A 5791-nucleotide genomic window follows, 5' to 3' on the forward strand; every position below is an offset into this window, starting at 1 on the left:
CCACAAAATGTTTCTCCATTTCTCTTTAGGCCAGTTGATGTGCTCTTTGGCAAATTGCATCCACTTCAGTACATGTGGTTTTGTTTTGTTTTTGTTGTTTTTTTTTTCTAACAGTGGGACTTTGCAGTGACTTCTTGCCAAGAGATTAGCTTCACACAGGTGTCTTTTGTCACAGTACTCACAGGTAACTTGAGACTGTCTTTGATCATCCTGGCTCTGATCATTGGCTGAGCCTTTGCCATTCTGGCTATTCTTCGATCCATTCGAATGGTAGTCTTCTGTTTTCTTCCGCGTCTCTCTGGTTTTGCTTTCCATTTTAAAGTATTGGAGATCATTTTAGCTGAACAGCCTATCATTGTTTACACTTCTTTATAAGTTTTACCCTCTCCAATCAACTTTTAAATCAAAGTACGCTGTTCTTCTGAACAATGTCTCTAACGACCCATATTTCTCAGGCTTTCAAGGAGAAGTGCATGTACAACATGTGCCGGCTTCACCCTTAACTAAGGGCCACCTGATTCACACCTGTTTCTTCACAGAATGATCTCACTAATTGAACTCCACACTGCTATTATTCTGAACACACCCCTTTTCCATTAATTATTCAAATAGACTCAAAAACCTGCAGATCATGAATGCTGAGTCTGTTGGTTTTCTTACAATCTACTGCACCCACTGGTAAATTGTTTGACATGTAGTAATATAATTTATACCAAAAACAGTGATTAATCTGGTTAGTCATATTGGACTATTATTTTGAACACTACTGTATATATAGACACTTATTCACAAACACAAAAAAATAGTTTGCTCCCATTTCCTTGGCGCTCTGCTCCAGTCTTTGCTGTATGCTGTTTGCTGCATAGCAGACATGATGTAGTCACGTCTGCTGTCTCAATCACACGCGCTGAAAGATGGAAGGAGCTTCTTCCAGCATTATATTGACTAGTATTTGCATCCTGAGGATGTGAATAGCTGTGAAATTGGGAAGCGGCATCCCGTGGGCCAATGTTTTCAACCCATCGACTGTCTAGGTCCATGGGCCAGATATGGGTCACATTTTGCCTAGGTCTGGTATAAACAATTAGGTATCAAGTCCTCCCAACTGGCCCACATATATAAATGCCTTAGCGTGATGTGGTCATCTAACCACACGTTGGCAGTATTTTGGTTACAAACAGAAGCTGGACTCGTTAAGGCATTTCTATATCAGATGAACCCTTCTATCCTCTCCAGTTGGGTAATATATTACCTGGGGTGTCCCTGTACAATATCCTTCATTTAATGCAAGGAGGGTGGAACTTGTTAAAAGATAAATATTTCAGAAGTCTTGAAAGTTAGAAAAAAATGCTTAATCTACTAATTTTCAAGGGTAATCGCAGTATGCAAGATGTATGTTTGTTGTGTTATACAGGGGGTGGGGGGCCTTCTGTGAAAATTTTCTGGCTGGCAATTTTAATTGTAAGCATCATTTTTTTACTTCCTGTTTGTATCATTTGTTCCCTAATATACAGGAGGACATTAAGTAGTAGGTCACATCTCCAGGCTGCTACATCACCGTGCCTGGTTTCTGCTTTGGCACATGCCCCCACTTTGTAAGCAGCTTGAGTTCTTAATGCAGCCACATATAACCCTGCTCTTTTTTTCTGCTATTCTGATATCTTTGTTGCAGTCAGTGGATGGAAACAGAACGATTTTTTTTATTTGTAATTTTTCTTTGCCAGATTTTGACGTCAATAAAATTCTGAATTCACTCAGTTACTTTATATCACATGTTGATCATGTGTTGCTATTTACTACTACAGCCGCCAATATTCATTTCCTTTTTTTCACGTTGATTTATAATTTATTTTTTTGTTAATTACAAGTAAAACAGTGGATGTCGGGGTCCTGAGATTCCGTAGCTCAGGAGGCAGGAGCCCGCACACTGATCAGAGTATGGAAGTCGTAAAAAATTATTAGACTTTCTATTGCATCTGTGCTAAATTCTATGGGCTCGATTCATCAAAGCTTTCACGCCAGAATTTGGGGCTCAATATGCCACAAATCTTACTCCAGCAGGGACTGGAGTTCGCTTTGTGGCTAGGTGCACGCCACTCGCCCAGCGCTTCTGATTCATGAAGAAGTGTACGTCTCTTCATGAAAGTGGAAAAAAAAAGAAAGCCTGGCACAATCCGTACGCCTGCAATGCCACACTACCGACCCATCAAATGACTGTTGTAGATATTGTGGTACTCTACTCCAAAAGAATCATTTGTGATATTCTTCAAAAGTAGGAAAAGCGGCACTCACCATCCTTAAAAAATTATTGTAACATCATTAAAAAAAATGCTGTGAAGGAAGCTGGATGCGTTATGGACGGCGGCTGTTTTGTGTGTACAGACTCTTCTAAGGGTCACAATAGAATTATATTATTGGGAGACACAGAAGTATTTGTACACTTGAAACAGCTGTCGTCCATAACGCATCCCTCTTCCGTCCCAGCATTTTTTACTGATCTAATAAAATTACTTTTATGGATGGAGAGTGCCACTATTCCTTCTTTTGAAGAAGTACGCCTCTTCATTAAGTAGGAGTGTCTGACTCCAGCACGCCCCCTCATCAAGACCAGTGTGAACAACAATGGTCTTGCTGAATCGGGCCCTAAGTGCGTACTGCGATGGGAGAGGTGCGCTCCTGAACTGCGCACTTCTCTAGGCGTTTGTCAGCGAGTGGTTAGTTACTTGTTAATCTTGGAGAGATTTCACTTACAAGACTACACAACCGAACACAATCGCCCTGCAATTTTGCATGTGAAATACAGAGACTTGGGAAACTATTCTATCCTATCACCCATGACAGCACCTACAACGAGGGAGGGGATCCACCCTTCCAGGACAGGAAACCCACAGTATAAAAGGGCTTCGCCCCTCCACCACCTCAGTTGGTTTCCTGTCCTTGAGGGGGAACCTTGTTAATATGGCGGCAGAAGAAAGAAGAGAAGATTATTCCCAATGGGAGAACCTTAGACAGGCTTACCTGTTGAAGATCCGGATATGACTGAGCGGCGCCCTGCCTGGGTTCTGCAGCTCCAGCTCCCTGCATTAGTGGAAAAGCTGCTGTGGAACTGCGCCCCTATCTGGGGTCGGCAGATCCAGCTCTGCACGTCAGTGAGAGAGCAGCTGTGGACCTGCGCCCCTGTCTGGGGTTGGCAGCTCGAGTTCCGTGCATCAGTGGAGAAGCTGCTGTGGAACTGCACCCGTCTGGGGTCAGCAGCTCAGCTCTGCACGTCAATGGGAGCACCTGTTGAGCTGCGCCCCTGCCTGGGGGCAGCAGCTCCATCTTTGATCGGCGCAGTATTGGAGGCGCCCCTGCCTGGGATTGACCACCCCAGTATTACTCAGGCATGGACGGATGGAGAGGAACAGGCCTGTGACTCGTTCCAGCCTCCGAATCTGTACAGCTGGTGGTGAGTGATCTTCGTGAATGTTTACCTTGTGAATGGGGCCTCATAGTGTCTCTCAGTGCTTCAGGGTGCCCCTGTGCCTTGTAGTGCTTTTATAGGGTGTCTGTGCCTCATAGTCCCTCTTTGTAAAGGTACTGGTTCCACAACTAAGTTTGTGTGACAAAAACCAAGTTCAGCGACCGTAAACCGTGCATGGCAAGCTTTCCGAATTCAGGGGGAAAAATATCGTAGCCTCTATTTTGAGCCAGAGGGTAGCAGTATTCCTGGCTGGTGCTCGGTGGAATGCCGATTGGAGGCAGGTGAGAATAAGAGCGCTTCCTTAGTTTTGCAGGTTAATAATAAACCTTGTAGGGTTTCACTCTTATAGGTAGGGAGGCATCATGTAGTGCTCATACAGCCATTGTGGCTTTAGTCCAATCGAGCGCAGTTTTATTGCTTTTTACAGGTTGCACAGAAGTCGTAAACATTAATATTTCTGGTCTTGTCCAAGCTCTGACTAAATAGGACAAACCCTGACTACTCATATACAGCTCAGCTAACCCAGCTTGATCAAACAAAACAATATTGATCAAGGGTAACCACTGATACTTGTGGAGTCTGGCCTGAGTCTCTGATTAGCTCCAAGGCACATACCATCTGCTCTGCTCTCCAGCAGTCTGACTAAAGTGAATGCCTAGCCTGCTCTGGTGCTGCTCTCCAGGGGCCCTAATCAAGACCTGTAAAGCTATTATTTAACCCAGTCCTACCTGGGTTTGCTACAACCCAAAGGGGCTGTAGAGATTCCTGAGTTAGATCATTGGGAATGGACTCTAGAAGACCTGCTGGAAAATCTGCAGTTCCAGATTGCTATATAGCAGTATAGGTGTTTAAGGAGGTATACAATCGGGTTCAAATTCACATGAAACATCATATTTTCTGAGAATAGTTCTTGGCATAAAATGAGGATTTAGGCTTTCAGTTTGTCTCCTTCCATTCAGATGTTAATGAGCCTTAAGGCTTTATGGAGAATTATAGTAGTTAGGACAACTTTCATATCGAAGGAAGAGGCATTGACAATAGTTTACCTCAACTATTTCGGGATTATGGGCAGATCCATCGAGTGCTGCAGAACTCACTGGGCAGTAAGTAAGAGTTGTGGTCTCCCAAGGTAGAATAAGGAGTCCTGCTATACAGTACAGACCAAAAGTTTGGACACACCTTCTCATTTAAAGATTTTTCTGTATTTTCATGACTATGAAAATTGTAAATTCACACTGAAGGCATCAAAACTATGAATTAACACATGTGGAATTATATACTTAACAAAAAAGTGTGAAACAACTGAAAATATGTCTTATATTCTAGGTTCTTCAAAGTAGCCACCTTTTGCTTTGATGACTGCTTTGCACACTCTTGGCATTCTCTTGATGCGCTTCAAGAGGTAGTCACCGGAAATGGTTTTCACTTCACAGGTGTGCCCTGTCAGGTTTAATAAGTGGGATTTCTTGCCTTATAAATGGGGTTGGGACCATCAGTTGTGTTGTGCAGAAGTCAGGTGGATACACAGCTGATAGTCCTACTGGATAGACTTGTTAAAAGTTGTATTATGGCAAGAAAAAAGCAGCTAAGTAAAGAAAACCGAGTGGCCATCATTACTTTAAGAAATGAAGGTCAGTCAGTCCGAAAAATTGGAAAAACTTTGAAAGTGTCCCCAAGTGCAGTTGCAAAAACCATCAAGCGCTACAAAGAAACTGGCTCACATGAGGATCGCCCCAGGAAAGGAAGACCAAGAATCGCCTCTGCTTCTGAGGAGAAGTTTATCCGAGTCACCAGCCTCAGAAATCGCAGGTTAACAGCAGCTCAGATTAGAGACCAGGTCAATGCCACACAGAGTTCTAGCAGCAGACATATCTCTACAACAACTGTTAAGAGGAGACTTAGTGCAGCAGGCCTTCATGGTAAAATAGCTGCTAAGAAACCACTGCTAAGGACAGGCAACAAGCAGAAGAGACTTGTCCATTTCTTGTGTTTTTTAGCCCAAACATTAGACCAGTGGAAATCTGTGCTTTGGTCTGATGAGTCCAAATTTGAGATCTTTGGTTCCAACCACCGTGTCTTTGTGCGATGCAGAAAAGGTGAACGGATGGACTCTACATGCCTGGTTCCCACCGTGAAGCATGGAGGAGGAGGTGTGGGGGTGCTTTGCTGGTGACACTGTTGGGGATTTATTCAAAATTGAAGACATACTGAACCAGCATGGCTACCACAGCATCATGCAGCGGCATGCTATTTCATCCTGTTTGCGTTTAGTTGGACCATCATTTATTTTTCAACAGTACAATGACCCCAAACACACCTCCAGGCTGT

Source organism: Phyllobates terribilis, unplaced genomic scaffold (genome assembly GCF_046119375.1).
Source record: "Phyllobates terribilis strain yellow unplaced genomic scaffold, ASM4611937v1 Scaffold_4__5_contigs__length_816908805, whole genome shotgun sequence".
NCBI lineage: Eukaryota > Metazoa > Chordata > Amphibia > Anura > Dendrobatidae > Phyllobates > Phyllobates terribilis.